Raw genomic sequence first — 19,125 nt, 5'->3', positions numbered from 1 at the left:
ACCACCTGACTGGTAGCTCTTCTGAGGCCATGTGAGGCAAATAACTCTCCTATTCAGATCTCTGCTGTGTTGGCCCTGATGCTTGGTATAAGAAGGTGCTTAAAAAAAATGCATGGGGCACTCTTATGTGAATGACACCACTATGAGCACCTTTTTATCATTGTTTCTTTTGGGGATATAGGTGGTTTTAAAACAGCAAAACTTACTCAGATCATAGAAAAGAGATCACCCTGAGCAGACATATTCCTTTCATTTCTGTTTACAAGCTATTTCTACAATTTCTAAAACTAGAAGTAACCAACATCAAAACCAGAGCACCATGGTGCTGTTTACTAAAGTTTTGATCAAATATTTTTCTACAGTGCAATAAAGATTATTGCTTTGTCCATTTGCAAATTTAAGTCTTTGATGCCTACTAAGTCAATGCCATGGATTTTTATTTAAGTGTAGCATTTCTAATTTAGACTGCTGTTGTTCAGTCACTCAGTCGTGCCTGACGCTTTGTGACCCCATTTCTTCTTCTACATACCATTTCTGAGAACCATTAGACAGATTTACTGGATCCCAGGGGTTGGAAACTCCAGATCTTGCCAAAAGAAGTGCTCATCCTGACATTAGTTCTGGCAACTTCATGTCTCAGAATAGTATAGAGTAGAAAAACATGATTTGGTTCAAACAGCTTCAGGATGCATTATTGCCTACATTCCAAGCTACCAAACATGAATGTCAAGCAATGCCCAGAACAAATTAGTCTCAGAGAGCCAAGCTTACACAATTATTTTGTTAACTATAAAATATTTTCTCCAATTTTATTACCATGGCAACCTCAAAATAAAAATTGCTCAAGGAAAGATGTCTAATGTTTAGCCTGTCCATAGGTCTTTACTTGTTTATTGATGTTTCACTCTAGCTGCATCATTATTTGCCATATTCTGTTCATTAAAAAAGGCTAAATCACCTAGATTTTACTCGGTAACTAATGAAGTGGTCCTCCTTGCAGCTGATAATCACCTGAGGTCATGTTGTAAAAGTTAGGTGTCCTTTGGTGGTTACAATGACTGGGGATCCGTATTGATATTCAGTTGTCAAGGACCAGGAGTTCTAACTCTAGCCTTCCTGAAATGATAAATAGAGTCATATATTCACTTGCGTAGAAAATATGAATATTTTGTGAAAAATGGTTTATAATTATCTGATCCTGAATCCTAACTTGGGCTTTCCTGGTGTTTCAGTTTTAAAGATTCCCCCTGCCAATGTAGGAGAGGCAAGACACTCGGATTTGATCCCTGGGTCAGGAAGATCCCCTGGAGTAGGAAATGGCAACCCACTCCAGAATTCTTGGCTTGAAAATCCCATGTACAGGGGAGCCTGGCAGGCTACAGTCCATAGGGTTGCAAAGAGTCTGACATGACTGAAGTGACTAAACAGCAATAAATCCTAATGTAATATAACCTATAAAAACATTGTTTTGTACAGTTTTAATAGACACTGGATTTTCCAGGAATGCATTTACATTGAAATAAGTTTGTATTTTGACCTGATTTTTATCAAGAGTTGTTCTTAATTTAGAAAAAAGTATCATATCATGGAGGATAGTAAATGTATCAGACTGCATTCCATGTTGTGTGCTCAGTCACTCAGCTGTGTTCAGTTCTTTGTGACTTCATGGACTATAGCCTGCCAGGCTCCTCTGTCCTTGGGATTTCTCAGGCAAGAATATTGGAGTGGGCTGACATTTCATACTCTAGGGAATGCATTCCATTTTAAGGCCTTTCATATAAATATCACACTACATTTTTTTCTGTGACATTACTTTTATATAGTATAATAATATGTAAATTCATAATAATTTAATTAATCTGTTATTTTATAGATAATTCTTTATTTCCAGTGTTTGCTATTATTTTTTTAAAAAACTACCATAATTATTTTTGGACATGTTTACATGCTGCAATATTTGTTTCTTCCCAAAATTCTTATGTTGATATCCTAACCCTCAAGATGATGCTATAGGAAGTGAAGTCTTTGGGATGTGATTAGGGTGTGAATGGAAAGCCCTCATGAATAGGATTAGTACCCATGTAGGTAAGTTCTGAAAGATCTCCTTCCTCCCTTTCACCCTGTGAGGTTACTAGAAGGTGCTTTCTACAAACCAGGAATTCAGTTCTTACCCGAATCTGACCATACTGGCACCCTGATACTGGACTGCCAGCCTCCAGAACTTAGACAATGACAAGACTTTCCAGATATTCACCTAGGCTTGCTGTTATAAAGTTTGGGCAGGAATGGTGTTCAGGATATTTAGTCAATGTAATGTCATAAGCAGTGCCCTATGAGGATGGAAGCCAGCAATCAGCAACTTACTTAGGTGGTTTGAGTTATTTCTGTTTTCTTAATATATGCATTTATTGCTATAAACTTTTGCTAAGAACTACTTTTGCAGTGTCTTTTAGGTTTTGGTGTGTGGTATGTCCATTTCATTTCTTTCTCAGTATTATTTGTGTTGCCTTTTTGATTTCTTCTTTGACCTAGGTTTTTCAGGAATGTGTTGTTTAGTTTCAATGTGTGTTGTTTAGTTTCAACATGTCTGTAAATTTTCCAACTTTTCCTCTTAATGTTGATTCCTAGTTTCATACCATGTGATCAGAGAAGACACTTAGTTTGATTTTAATACTTCTAAACTTTCTATGACTTTTTTGTCCAGTCTCAGGATCGACCATGGAGAATGTTCCATGTGCACTTGAGAAGAATGTGTACTCTGCTGTTGTTGGATGAATATACATATATGTGTAATGTATATATGATGTATATATGATCCACTTAGTCTAAAGTACAGTTCAAGTCCAACATTTCCTTGTTGACTTTCTGTATGGATGATCTATTGTTTGTTGAAAGGGAGGTATTCAAATCCCCTACTATTCATGTATTATTGCCTATCCTTTCAGTTCTGTTAATATTTACTTACTATAAACAGGTGTTCTGATGTTGGATGTGTATATATTTACAATTGTTATATTTTTGATGAGTTGAACTGCACTGAATAAGTTCTTCTGTCTGCATAGTTTATTTCTCTGTTTCTTTGATGTTGAAGTGGGTCTTTTATAGACATCCTATCATTGAGTCTTCTCTGTCACCTCCTCTGATCTTTACTAGTTGTCTTCAGGTGGGAGATATTAGTACTTGCCATTGGTCCAATTTATATCTAGGTCTTTCTCCTACCTTGTTTGGATATATCTACCCCATGCTTATTGCTCCCTCCTGTGACAGAATTCTTAAGCTTTTATATTTTCTCTAGATCTTACTACTCACCAAAACAGCTGCGGAAAATCTATCTTTTGTTTTCTTAAAGACAGCACTTCAGTTCATTTGTGTGTTTCTCCTTTGACCACAGATCCCGGCCTTTTTTCTGTGTGTACTCCCTCTCTATCAAAACTCATTCTCAACACAGCCCACAGGAGCACACACAAGGAGCCAGTCTCAGAGTGGGAGGTGGTTTGGGTTGGCAGGTAGCACATCACTGTTGCCATGACAGCCTGGTAAGTGTCATCCTTGTGTGAGGATTTTCCAGTGACTCATGGATGGGTTTCCTGCTAGAGGTCAAAACACAACAGGGGCCACATCCATTTAACAAACAATAGTATTCCTTTCTGCCTCTCTTAGGAACCCCTTCCTCCTCCTAGTTCTGGGGGTCCCACCTCCATACTTGGTGCTCTGGGAGAGAAATGAGTTTTTGTAGCAGTGTCCTGCAAGCTAAGGAGCTCACTTAGGCTCTCCGATCTCCCAGGGGAAAAGTCACCATTGACCAGTTCAGCTGCACACTGTGCCTCCTGGGGGATGTGTGATGATGGCAAAGTTCTTCTTACCCTCTCCAAACTTGTATATATCTTTTTTATTCCAGTGAAGTGCTGGAAGCTGTCCTTAGTAACTTGGGCTTCTACAAAGGTTCCTTTATCTACAGATATCTGGCCAAGTCAGCATTCTTTAGTTTTCCATGACTGTGGCCAAGAATGATTGAGCAGGTTCATAGATTCCTACTGGTTTTGCTGCTTATCTGATTTCTGTCTGCCTGATGCACAGGTGGGTGATACTCTTCCCAGGTCCTTACTCTTTTCAGGTCCTTTGGCAGATGGTATTGGATTTAGGATCTCCCACAGAGATACCTTTGTTCATAGATGGATGCTGAATTTTAGTTCTTCAATGGTGGGGCAGATAGGAGGGACTCTCATACTGCCTTGATGCTGATATCACTCCCTGTAGGACACTTTGCTTAACTATTTATCCTTTCAGAGAGATCTAGGTTGTTTCCAGTTTTTGACTGTTATGAACAAGGCTTTTATAAACATTTATGTTCAAGTTTTTATGTTGATATATATTTTTATTTCTCTAGGAATAATGTCTAAGAGTGCAATTATTGGATTGTATGATAGTTGCATGCTGAGTTATTTAAGAAGCTACGAAACTGTTTTCTAAAAACTCCTTGTTTCACATTCCTATCAGCAATGTTTGAGTTGCTGTCCGTTCTTACCAATATTTGGTATTGTTGCTAGTTTTTTTTTTTTTTTTAAGCCACGCAGATAGATGTGATATACGTTGTGGTTTTAATTTGCATTTTCCTAAAGGCTAATGAAGTTGAACATGTTTTCAGGTACTCATTTGCCATCTGTATATTATCTGTGGGGAAATGTCCCTTCTTATCCTTTGCTCATTTTCTAATTGGATAATTTTTACCTCTTGAGTTTTGACAATACTTTACACAATCGAACAAAGGATAAATACTACCTTTATTAGATGTGTAGCTTGTATATATTTTCTATTATATAAATAGTGTGTAGTTTTCCTTTTCATTCTCATATCTGTACTTTCACAGACAAAATGCTTTTATGTTGGAAGTACAGTATGTCAGTATTTTTGTAAATTATAAAATTTTGGACTCCAAAATCACTGCAGATATGACTGCAACCATGAAATTAAAAGACAGTTCCTCCTTGAAAGAAAAGCTATGACCAACGTACACAACATATTAAAAAGCAGCGACATTACTTTACCAACAAAAGTCTGTCCAGTCAAAGCTATGGTTTTTCCAATAATCATGTATGGATGTGAGAGTTCAAACATAAAGAAAGCTGAATGCCAAAGAACGGATGCTTTTGAACTGTGGTATTAGAGAAGACTCTTGAGAGTCCCTTGGACTCAAGGAGATGAAATCAGTCCTGTATATTCATTGGAAGGACTGATGCTGAAACTGAAGGGAACTTCAATACTTTGGAGACCTGATGTGAAGAACTGACTCATTGGAAAAGACCCTGATGCTGGGAAAAGATTGACAGCAGGAGGAGGAGAGGGTGACAGAGGATAAGATGGGTTGGATGGCATCACCGACTCAGCGGCCATGAGTTTGAGAAAGCTCCAGGAGTTGGTGATGGACAGGAAAGCCTTGCATGCTGCAGTCCATGGGGTCGCAAAGAGTCAGACATGACTGAGCAACTGAACTGAACTGAACAGTATGACAGTACTTTTATAAATTATACTTCTGGTGTCATTTAATGTGAGGATTAAAAGATTCTATGCCTTCCTTAGATCCCAATGTTACTCCTACATCTAAAATGAGGTAGGGGCTTTCCTGGTGGCTCAGACGGTAAAGCATCTGCCTGCGATGTGGGAGACCTGGGTATAATTCTGGGGTTAGAAAGATCCCATGGAGGAGGGCATGGCAACCCACTCCAGTATTCTTGCCTGGAGAATCCCCACGGACAGAGAAGCCTCTCAGACTACAGTCCATGGGGTTGCAAAGAGTTGGACATGACTGAGTGTGTAAGTACACGCAAAATGAGCTAAAACCAAATCAACTGATACGGCATTTGGAAGGGGTATGTAAAAAAAGGAAATCAGGGTGTAGAAAACTATTAAGATAAAGTTAGGCAACCTGCACCAAACAAGGCTTCCAAAGAAACAAGCTGCATTTCCATTTTTAATTGCTGAATAGGGTCATAATCTTGGATCTGAGCTTCCTCTCCAACAAAGCAAAGAAACATAACCCACAATATGGATTTACCATCTATAATATTTGCTGTGTTTACTTTTGTCTTAAAGTGAAAATTGAGATTATTTTTACTGTGTGTGTTGTGCTGTGCTTAGTCACTCAGTCATGTCCGACTCTTTACGACCCCATGGACTTCAGCTGCCAGGTTCCTCTGTCTTTGGGAATTCTCCAGACAAGAATATTAGAGTGTGGGAAAAAAAAGAATACTGGATTGGGTTGCCATGCCCTCCTCCAGGGGCTCTTCCCAACCCAGGGATCGAACCTAGGTCTCCCGCATTGTAGGTGGATTCATTACTGACTGAGCCACCAGGGAAGCCCTATTTTTTTTTTTTAACTATAGTAACAATATAATTTATAAATATAGAAAAATTTCAAATTATATTATTCATATATATATATATATATCCAAATTATAGAGAAACAGATATAAAAAGATCCATAGATAGGTCCTAATTTTTAGTCATTCCATCATTACATCATGGTACATGATAAGATATTTCATCCTGTTAATAATCTGATTAATATTACAATTTTATGAATCTTATAGTCAGATTTATTGAGCTTTAAAACCTGAATTTGGCAATTACTAGCTGGTCAATCTTGCTGTGCTATGATTTTCTCAAACTAGAAAATGAGGTTTAAAGTGAGAAAAATAATATATTCAAAATCCCAGCAGGAGCCTAGCAAAAAAATATGATATCAATTATTTTATTACCTAAGAGTAAAAATATTTACTCTGTACTTTTTTTCATCATTTTCTGATTATTTTTCTCAAATTTATGAGAGGCAGAGTTGATTTGATTATGGAAGAAAAAATGGTCTGAGGTTAAGTGAGAAAAGAATACAATATCATTCGTCAGTGCATAATGGGTATGCAGGAACTGTGAGTAAACTTGTTTGCAGCTTTCCATATAAAATAAATGAATATATTTTAAAATGAAAATCATAATAGCCTGATTGTAAAAAACTGCTGTTGAAGTTTATTTACACCCATGATATTCCTGAGGGGAAAATGTGTTAGAAAATGATAAATTTGGGCTGTTTTATCTTTTTATTTGTTTGTTTTCCTAAAATAAATAGCCTCTGATACTCTAATCTTCTTGGGTTTTCCTCAAGCTATCACACTCAGTAGAATCCGTGTATTCTGCCTCAATTATAACATTCCTAGAGTCCCATTTCCGAACTGCAGAGAACTGATACTGAAGGCGGTTAACCAGTGATCAGAGGGCGACCACCTACTATTAAGCAGTACATCAACAGACAGCACAGTGAAGGCAATTTATTTTCTTACCATTGCATTTTCCATACCACAGAGGGAGGTGCAATGCTTGTTGGTACTCGTTTCTCTTCATTGTAGAGGTAAAATGGAGCAAATAAAATTATCTCAGATATAGTCCCTCAAAGAATTATTAAACTCCCCAAAATGCCCTGAGCACTCACTGTTTAGAGAATTTGAAATTGAATCTTTGGTGGAACTGCATAAAATATATCATAAGATTTCTTCAATTAGTGTAGAAAATGTCCATGGAGAATCAAGTGAAAGTGGTTATACTGTTTATATTTTATATACTATATAGTAACCATTTTTCTCAGTGATTCAAATTCTGTTGTGAATTTTAATTGTGCAATTTAAATATAATTGTTTAAAAATTGTAGAATCAAGTTGAACAGTATATGTGATTTTTCTTGGAGTGATTATTCATAGTTTACCATTACTTCTGATGTATAATTTTTAAAAAGAAAATATTGGGGGGGAAACAGACCTGTTCATAATCAAAGAGATGAACTTGTCAATGATGGAGCCATGATTAGAAATGATATCCCCTGAATTTTGTCTGAGAATGTATTCCTGTACACTGTTTGGTTTTCATGTGTCTTTAAGTAATAAACCTACTTGTGGTTTTCACAGCACTTCCCAGTATCATAAACAAAGGAATTACAAAATAAATAAATAAATAAATAAGGTAAGCTAATAGTGTTCTGGTAATGTTTAGCTTGAGATATTCTAAGCTAACTATTTCACTTTAGATATGTTATTTCATTCCTGCTTTTTGTCTCTATTTTGTTTTATTTCATTACTTAAGTGACATCCTGAGTGTAAATTATTGTTACTAAAGCAAATGACTGCTAATTATCAGAGCTTTATTAAACTTACTATACAAATGCCCAGTGAACAGCCCAATAAAAATAAAATAGAAATCAAGATAATGCTATTATCATTTCCTTAAATAATGTAAGGGGATAATAAGCTAATAATAATATTAATCTGTAATAACTTACCTTAATTTTAGTGATGATTTATCTGCACTCAAATATGCCATTACTCCAAATGCTCATTTATACATTTAATTTCATAATATTCTTATTAGTTACCTTTTAAAGTAGGAAGCAAATTGTACTCTATTATTTTTCTTTTTTTATTGAAATATAGGTGACTTACAACGTTGAACATTTTCCTGTACTATATAGGAAAGAGACTCAGTTATACACGTATATACAATTTTTATAAATATTTTTTCCATTATAGTTTATCACAGGATAGAGAATATAGTGCTACACATTAGGACTTTGCTGTTTATCCATCTGAATGTAATTGTCCACATCTATTCCCAGTACCAAACTCCCAGTTCATCCCTCTCTCTCTCCCCTTCCCCTTGGCCAACACAAGTCTGTTTTCTATGTCTATGAATCTATTTCTGTTTTGCAGATAAGTTCATTTGTATCATATTTTAGATTCCACATATAAGTAATATTGTGTAATACTTGTCTTCCTCTTTCTGACTTACTTCACTCAGTATGACAATCTCTAGGTCCATCCATGTTGCATCAGATGGCACTATTTCATTCTTTTTTATGGCTGAGCAATTTTCCATTGTATATTTGTACCACGCCTACTTTATCCATTTCTCTGTCAATGACATTTAGATTGTGTCCATGTCTCAGCTGTTGTCAACGGTGCTGCTGTGAACATAGGTGTGTGTGTGTCTTTTAGATTATAGTTATGTTTGTTTATTTCTCGGAAGTGGGATTGCTGTTCAGTTCAGTTCAGTCGCTCAGTCGTGTCCGACTCTCTGCGACCCCATGAATTGCAGCACGCCAGGCCTATCTGTCCATCACCAACTCCTGGAGTCTACCCAAACCCATGTTCATCGAGTCGGTGATGCTATCCAACCATCTCATCCTCTGTCGTCCCCTTCTCCTCCTGTCCCCAATCCTACCCAGCATTAGGGTCTTTTCCAATGAGTCAACCCTTCGCATGAGGTGGCCAAAGTATTGGAGCTTCAGCTTCAACATCAGACCTTCCAATGAACACCCAGGATTGATCTCCTTTAGGATGGATTGATTGGATCTCCTTGCAGTCCAAGGGACTCTCAACAGTCTTCTCCAACACCACAGTTCAAAAGCATCAATTCTGCGGCGCTCAGCTTTCTTCACCGTCCAACTCTCACATCCATACATGACCACTGGAAAAACCATAGCCTTGACTAGACGGACTTTTGTTGGCAAAGTAATGTCTCTGCTTTTAAATATGCTATCTAGGTTGGCCATAACCTTCCTTCCAAGGAGTAAGCGTCTTTTAATTTCATGGCTGCAGTCACCAACAGCAGTGATTCTGGAGCCCAAAAAAGTGAAGTCTGACACTGTTTCCACTGTTTCCCCATCTATTTCCCATGAAGTGATGGGACCAGATGCCATGATCTTAGTTTTCTGAACGTTGAGCTTTAAGCCAACTTCTTCACTCTCCTCTTTCACCTTCATCAAGAGGCTCTTTAGTTCTTCTTCACTTTCTGCCATAAGGGTGGTGTCATCTGCATATCTGAGGTTATTGATATTTCTCCCAGCAATCTTGATTCCAGCTTGTGTATCATACGGTAATTCTAGCTTTAGTTTTCTGAGGAATCTCCACACTGTTTTCCATAGTAGCTGTACCAACTTACATTCCCACCTACAGTGTACGAGGGTTCCCTTTTCTCCACACCCTCTCCAGCATTTGTTATTTGTAGAAATCTTAATGACTGACCTGTTTAATGTGGTTACTCACTGTAGCTTTGATTTTCATTTCTCAAATAAAACTGAAATATGAAACTCATAAGTGGAAGCAAAGCAGTGACCACAAACTAATTCTGAATGGGTCCAGACAATAATTTAGTGAAGAAATTTCTTCAAAGAAAACATTATAATTGTGTTCAAAGAAGGAAAGAAAATCATTCCATTATTGAATTAATAAATAGAAAAAATTAACAGAAAACTTTAAGAAAGAACCACATGGAAATTCTAGAGACAAAAGTTATAATAACAGCAATGAAAGTTTCACAGGTTAGAATCAAAAGGAAATCCGACATTGTGGAAGAAAGAAGCAGTAAACTTAATTATAGATCAGTTATCACTCTGAAGAACAAAGTATCAAGTGTAACAAAGTTTGTGAGAAATCATAGTTTCAAAAGGAGGGGGAGTAGAAATAAAACTCAAAATAATAATGGCTAAAAATTCCCAGATTTGTTTAAAACATTGATTTACAACCCCATGACCTCAATAAATTCAAAGTAAAATAAAAGCAGCATACCACATTGTGGTACTCTAGATATAATACTCCCAAGAGATGTTCATGTCTTAACCTCCAGAATCCATTAATAAGTTGCTTTACACAGCACAAGAGATTGCAGAAGTACTTGCATTAAGAATTTTGAAATATAAAGATTATCCTCCACTATCCACCATGGCCCTATACAATAAGAGGGAGGTTGATGGGTCGAAATAATGAGATGTGTGGAGAGTGTAACATGGAAACTTATATTGCTGCTGCTAAGTCGCTTCAGTTGTGTCCGACTCCTAGCAACCCCAGGGACTGCAGCCTACCAGGCTCCTCCGTCCATGGGATTTTCCAGGCAAAAGTACTGGAGTGGGTTGCCATTGCCTTCTCCAGGAAACTTACATTACCATATGTAAAATAGATACCAGTGGGAATTTGCAGTATGTCTCAGAGAACTCAAACAGAGGCTCTGTATCAACCTACAGGGGCGGGATGGGGAGAGAGATGGGAGGGAAGTTCAAGAGGGAAAGGACATATGCATACCTATGGCTGTTGAGGTTTGACAGAAAACAGCAAAATTCTGTAAAACAATTATCCTTCAATTAAAACATAACTAAATAAAAATAAAAATAAAGATGATATATGACAATGGAAGTAAAGCTGAAGTGAGCTGCTTTTAAGATGGAAGAAAGAACCACAAGTCAGGGACTGCAGATGGAATGCATAAACTGGAAAAAAAAGAAATAGATCCTCCCCTGAAGGAACAGAGCACCACCCACACCTTGATTTCAGTCTGGCAAGACTCCTTTCAAAATTATAACCTCAGGAACTATAACATAATTGCTTTGTGTTCTTTTCAGCCATTAAGTTTTTGGTAATTTGTTACAGTAGCAGTAGAAAATTAACATGTGATATGTATACACATCATAGTAAAATTGGCAAAAGTTAAAAATAAGGGAAAATAGTTAAAATAGCAAGAGGGAAATAATTTATAGTTGGGAGCCAGATATTAATGGCTGAATTCAATCAGGAAAATTAGAGGCCAGAAGACAATAAAATGACATTTTTAGAGTGCTAAAATGTGCTGACAATGATTTAGACAGCAAGGCCTCCGATTTAAAGGCACTGTTTACAATAGCCAGGACATGGAAGCAATCTAAATGTCCACCAATGGAGGAATAGATAACTAAGATGTGGTACATATATACAATGGACTATTACTCAGCCATAAAAAGGAATGAAATTGGGTCTTTTGTGGGGACATAGATGGACCTAGCAAATGTCATACTGAGTGAAGTAAGTCATAAGAAGAATACAAATATTGTATGTTTATGCTTGCATGTGGAATACAGAAAAATGGCATAGATGATCTTATTTGAAAGGAGAAATGGAGACACAGATTAAGAAAACAAATGCATGGATACCAACAGGAAAACAGGGATGGAATGAATTGGAAGGCTGACACTGACACATATACACTACTGGTACTATGTGCAACACAGATAACTAATGAGAATATACTGTATAGCATAGGGAACTCTACTTATTGCTCTGTGGTAACATAAATGGGAAGGAAGTCCAAAAAGGAGGGGATATATGTATATGTATAGCCAATTCATTTTTCTGTATAATAGAAATGAACATAACATTATAGAGCAACTATATTCCAATAAAATTAATTTTAGAAATTAAAAAAAGTAAAGGTCCAGTCATTCTCAGCCTCTTTAAAGCTATTTCCACTACTATAGATATTCAGACCCTGACCCCTTTTTTACAGACTGGTGTCTTGATATTCTTCCTTGTTCTAGTGATTTCTTGATTCATAGTTACTAAAATATTGACACACACACAAGAAAAAGTGAAGTAATGAATGTAGTTATTACATAGATGGGAGGGATCCTTTGATAATATATATCAACTCACCATGATGTACAATTTAAATATCTCACAGTTTTATATGTCAAGTAAACTTCAATAAAACTAAACAAAACAGAAATCACATCTTTCCTAAACTTATCTGAAGCTCAATTATAAAGAGACAATACTTTCTGTAGTTTGAAAAATCATGAATTATATCATTCCCAACCCCTTATACAAGGGTAGAAAAAAATTACAAGCCAAGATAGCCCAAATATTCCTTGGAATTAATGTGCAGGCTTTGTGAAAAGTCATTTCTATTTCAGGTTAGGAATTCTATATAGAGAGTAACATCAAGCTCATGATGGCCATCTTTTACTCCATTTAAAGAGCATCTATCATCAAATCCAATGCAAGAAATTCAAAGGGCACCCACAAAATAGAGAGGTAAAGCTCTAATATAATTACATGAGCTCCCAGATCAAGACATACGTGATGAGGTATTAGCATAGCATTCTGTTACATAAATATATACTCCACTATTAATATAGATGAAAAATCATTTTTATAACACACAATGCACAAGTTCTTCATAATACTGAAGTTGTATTTCAGAGTAGGTCATTCTAAATGGCAAAGTATAAAGTCTAGAATGGAATGAATTAAAATACGAAAGGAAGATAGTGAAGATTTTGTTGTGCTCTTGTTTTAAACTACTACTATGCTCATTCTTCTGTTATATAGCCCTCAATTGTAAATATTGTAAATTTTATTCTCAGACTGGGCTAAGGAGAAAAAATAAAACACACTAATTTGCTCCTTAACCATTGTAGAAGAAGCACATCTATTAGTGGTAGGGAGAAGTTTGTTCGTCTGTTTGTTTTCAAATAAGGTCCATGTTAAAAATATGAATGGATATCTATTGTCATTGCAGTTACTTGTTCTGAATTCTTTGAAAAGACACACAGTTAGTGAAATCTTTAGAAACTGACAAACAGAAATCTATAATTTTTTAACCTCTGACTACAACTCAGTTCTTGTAACTGAAAAAGAAAGGCTCACTGTGGAAAGTGAAGTCCTCCTCTATACTCCTTTTAGATGCAAACATGAGGGAAGGGCAAAAAGCACTCAGGGCAAATTACAAAGAAAGACTGAAAGATTTCTGGTGAAAGCATTCACTTCACAGCTGGAAGACCTTGGCATTTCTCTCTAGCACAATGTAGTATGTGCTATGGAGTTGTGCCCACTTCCTGTTCCTTCTTTTTGTATGTGTGTAGATTTTTTTTTTTTTACTTTATTATGATGAAAAGTTTATTTAGAATTTTCCAGCTGTATTCAGGCTTTTTTCTTTTTAACTTTATTTAGTATAGTGGATTCCCGGGTGACACTAGTGGTAAAGAACTTGTCTGCCAATTCAAGAAATGCAAGAGAGACGAGTTTAATACCTGGGTTGGGAAGATCCCTTGGAGAAGGGAATGGAAACCCACTCCAGTATCCTTGCCTGGAGAATCCCATGGAGAGAAGAATCTGACGGGCTACAGTTCATAGGGTTGTAAAGAGTCTGACATGTTTGAAGCAACATAGCATGCACATAGTTGATTTACTATGTTGTGTTAGTTTCAAGTGTACAGCAGAGTGATTCACACACACACACACACACACACACACATATATATATTCTTTTACAGATTCTTTTTCAATATAGGTTATTACAGAGTATTGAGTATAGTTCTCTATGCTATACAGTAGATCCTGGTTGCTCATCTGTTTTATATATAATAATGTGTGTATGTTAATCCTAACACCTAATTTATCCATCACCTCCCCACCTTTCCCAATTCGTAGCCATGAGTAAGTTTTTGAAGTCTATGAATCGGTTTCTGTGTTGTAAATAAGTTTAGAATAACCTAATTCTGTTCAGTTCAGTTCAGTTCAGTCACTCAGTCGGTCCGACTCTTTGTGACCCCATGGACTGAAGCATGTCAGGCTTCCCTGTTCAGCACCAACTCCAGTAGCTTGCTCAAACTCATGTCCATTGAGTCTGTGATGCCATCCAACCATCTCTTGCTCTGTCGTCCACTTCTCCTGCCTTCAATCTTTCCGAGCATCAGAATCTTTGCAAATGAGTCTTTGAAAATCATTTGAATCAGGTGGCCAAAGCATTGGAGTTTCAGCTACAGCATCAATCCTAACAATGAATACTCAGGACTGACTTCCTCTAGGATGAACTGGTTGGAAATCCTCGTTGTCCAAACGACTTTCAAGAGTCTTCTCCAATACCACAGTTCAAAAGTATCAATTCTTCAGCTCTCAGTTTTCTTTATGTTCCAACTCTCACATCCATACATGACTACTGGAAAAACCATAGCTTTAACTAGACGCACTTTTGTGGCAAGTAATGTCTCTGCTTTTTAATATGCTATCTAGGTTGGTCATAACTTTTCTTCCAAGGAGTAAGCATCTTTTAATTTCATGGCTGCAGTCACCATCTGCAGTGATTTTGGAGCCCACAAAAATAAAGTCTGTCACTGTTTCCATTGTTTCCCTATCTATTTGCCATGAAGTGATGGGGCCAGATGTCATGATCTTAGTTTTCTGAATGTTGAGCTTTAAGCCAACTTTTTCACTCTTCTCTTTCACTTTCATCAAGAGGGTTTTTAGTTCTTCTTCACTTTCTGCTATAAGGGTGGTGTCATATGCATATCTGAGGTTATTGATATTTTCCCCAGCAATATTAATTCCAGCTTGTGCTTATCCAGATAGGCATTTCACATGTTGCACTCTGCATATAAGTTAAATAAGCAGGGTGGCAAAATACAATCTTGCCATACTCCTTTCCCGATTTGGAACCAATCTGTTGTTCCATGTCCAATTCTAACTGTTGTTTCTTGACCTGCATACATATTTCTCAGGAGGCAGGTAAGGTCTGGTATTCCCATCTCTTGAAGAATTTTCCACAGTTTGTTGCGATCCACACAATCAAAGGCTTTGGCGTAGTCAGTAAAGAAGAATCAGATGTTTTACTGGAACTCTCTTGCTTTTTCAGTGATCCAACAGATGTTGGCAATTTGATCTCTGGTTCCTCTGAATTCTCTAAATCCAACTTGAACATCAGGATGTTGACAGTTCACATACTGTTGAAGCCTGGCTTGGAGAATTTTGAGCATTCCTTTTTTAGCATGAGAGATGAGTGCAATTATGGGGTAGTTTGAGCATCTTAGGCATTGCCTTTCTTTGGGATTGGAATGAAAACTGGCCTTTTCCAGCCCTGTCACCACTGCTGAGTTTTCCAAATTTGCTGGCATATTGAGTGCAGCACCCTAACAGCATCATCTTTTAGGATTTGAAAAAGCTCAACTGGAGTTCAATCACCTCCACTAGCTTGTTCATAGTGATGCTTCCTAAAGGCCACTTGACTTCACATACCAGGATGTCTGGCTCTAGGTGAGTGATCATGCCATTGTGATTATCTGGGTAGTGAAGATATTTTTTGTATAACTCTTTTGTGTATTCTTGCCACCTCTTCTTCATATCTTCTGCTTCTGTTAGACCTATACCATTTCTAATTTTGTTGGTGACATCCAAAGCATCAGTCAGGACCTAGTGGGACATATGCCTTCTTCTCTCAATCAAGCTTGATAAGTGTGCTGATCTTGGCCATGTCAGTGTCACAGGACTACTCCACAGCCTAGTTGATCTGGCGCTCTTGGAGATGCCATCATGATGCATCTTGTTTCTTTTTGTCATCTGCCTTCTACATGGCTGACCTAATGATCAGGGGAACTTGGTGCTGGTGTAATGGACAAGACACTTTCTCCTGGGGGTGCCCTTTCAGGGGGATATTTGGGCCACCTTCAGAGCTGCATTGACTTGAGTCTCTAGAAGGTGGTTGACATGTAGGCTTTCATTTTTTGGTGTCTGTGAAAACCTTTGAGTACTGCCTTCTTTCCTTTGTTTTGGCTTCAGTTTTGGGAGTGTCAGGAGTTCTCTTCTTCACTTTTAGCAACAGCTTAATGAAAAGCTTATCCTTTTCTTAAATTAGAATGCTTATTATGATTAATCATTCATCTTTCTTTTTGTGCTCTGTGTATTGGAGTTTGTTAAGCATAACACTTGTCAAAAGACTGTAGAAAGGCTAAATTGGAATTAGGATGGCAAGAAAGAAAAAATAAATATCATCTGGAGAATGTGAGCTCAGAGAAAAATAGACTTACATAATTATCTTTAGATGTAAAACTGGATTTTGACGTTAGATTGTTTTCTAAAGGCAAAAGATGAACACAATTTCAGTTTAATGTGACATTGTTATTTGCATAAAATAACACCGTGTATTTTGAATAAGGCTTGTTTGATATGTAAAGGCAAGATCCATGACCACACTTATAATTTATAAAAAATCTCCTTGCAAGTAACTCTATCAACTAGAATTCACCCTTAAGTTAAAGAGAATATAACTCTTTCAGAGTTTAAAAAAACTCTTTCATTAAGGGTGACCAGAACATATTAGTATTTATATGGCTCCATATTAATTAGCAGTCACTGAGTACATGAAATCCAAAAAAATGATGCTGTTAGGGTGCTCCAAATGTGGAAAACTCATCAGTGGTCACAGGGCTGGAAAAGGTCAGTTTTCATTCCAATCCCAAAGAAAGGCAATGCCAAAGAATGTTCAAACTACCACACGATTGCACTCATCTCACACGCTAGCAGAGTAATGACCAAAATTCTTCAAGCCAAGCTTCAGCAGTACATGAACTGTGAACTTCCAGATGTTCAAGTGAGATTTAGAAAATTCAGAGGAACCAGAGATCAAATTGTCAACATCTGTTGGTCATCAAAAAGGCAACAGAGTTCTAGAAAAACATCTACTTCTGCTTTATTGACTATGCCAAAGCCTTTGATTGTGCGGATCACAACAAACTGTGGAAAATTCTTAAAGAGATGGGAATACCAGACCATTTTAGCTGCCTCCTGAGAAATATGTATACAGGTCAAGAAGCAACAGTTAGAACCAGACATGAACAACAGACTGGTTCCATATTGGGAAAGGAGTACCTCAAGGTTTCATATTGTCACCCTGCTTATTTAACTTATATGCAGAGTACATCATGCGAAATGCTAGGCTGAATGAAGCACAAGCTGGATTCAAAATTGCTGGGAGAAATATCAATAACCTCATATGTACAGATGACATCACCCTTATGTCAGAAAATGAAGAACCAAAGAGGCATTTTGTGAAAGTGAAAGAGGAGAGTGAAAAAGTTGGCTTAAAACTCAACATTCAGAAAACTAAGATCATGGCATCTGGTCCCATCACTTCATGGCAAATAGATGGGGAAACAATGGAAACAGTGAGAAGCTTTATTTTTGGGGGTTCCAAATCATGGCAGATGGTGGTTTCAGCCATGAAATTAAAAGACACTTGCTCCTTGGAAAAAAAGCTATGACCAACTTAGACAGCATATAAAAAACAGAGAATTACTCTTCCAACAAAAGTTCATCTAGTCAAAACTATGGTTTTTCCAGTAGTCATATATGAATGTAAGAGTTGGACTGTAAAGCAAGCTGAGCGCTAAAGAATTGATGCTTTTGAACTGTGATGTTGGAGAAGACTCTTGAGAGTCTCTTGGACTGCAAGATCAAACCAGTCAATACTAAAGGAAATCAGTCCTGAATATCCATTGGAAGGACTGATACTGAAGCTGAAGCTCCAATACTTTGGCCACCTGAGGTGAAGAACTGACTCATTGGAAAACTCCCTGATGCTGGGAAAGATTGAGGGCATGAGGAGAAAGGGACAACAGAAGATGAGGTGGTTGGATGGCATCATCGACTCAATGGACATGAGTTTGAGCAAGCTACTGGAGTTGGTGCTGAACAGGGAAGCCTGACATGCTGCAGTCCATGGGGTCACAAGGAGTCGGACTCAACTCAGCAAGTGAACTGAGCTGAATACATGAAAGACATATTAGCTCTCGTACTGCACTCAGAGTTTGTTATTAACGGTCTAGGTCCCCACTACAGGCCTATCAGATAATCCCCATTCTCAAAGTATTAAGAGATGCTCAGTTCTTTAGGTTTTTTATTTACATTTCAGGAAGAAATGAAATGAGATTGCCACAATCCAGAGTCTATGCCAAATATATAGTCTTAAAGTTGTTTACTTTAAAGCTCTTCCTTGTTATTTATACACTTCTGTAGCTTGGCCACAGCTGTATCATAAGGTCTTCTCTAGTTTCACATAGAATCTGCAAAGATATTGATTAAGTACAAACATTACAACACATAAATTAAGTTTGTTTTTTTAAAGTAAGTAAATGGGAAGTAGGGAATTACAATTTACTAATATACAGCCTGGACGTACTCCTTTTCCTATTTGGAACCAGTCTGTTGTTCCATGTCCAGTTTTAACTGTTGCTTCCTGACCTGCATACAGGTTTCTCAAGAGACAGGTCAGATGGTCTGGTATTCCCATCTCTTTCAGAATTGTCCACAGTTTACTGTGGTCCACACAGTCAAAGGCTTTGGCATAGTCAATAAAGCAGAAATAGATGTTTTTCTGGAACTCTCTTGCTTTTTCAATGATCCAGCGGATATTGGCAATTTGATCTCTGGTTCCTCTGACTTTTCTAAAACCAGCTTGAACATCTGGAAGTTCACAGTTCATGTATTGCTGAAGCCTGGCTTGGAGAATTTT

This window comes from Giraffa tippelskirchi, chromosome 5 (genome assembly GCF_054371585.1).
Source record: "Giraffa tippelskirchi isolate mGirTip1 chromosome 5, T2T-mGirTip1v1.2.pri, whole genome shotgun sequence".
In the NCBI taxonomy this organism is placed as follows: domain Eukaryota; kingdom Metazoa; phylum Chordata; class Mammalia; order Artiodactyla; family Giraffidae; genus Giraffa; species Giraffa tippelskirchi.
Note: the sequence above shows the minus strand (reverse complement) of the source record.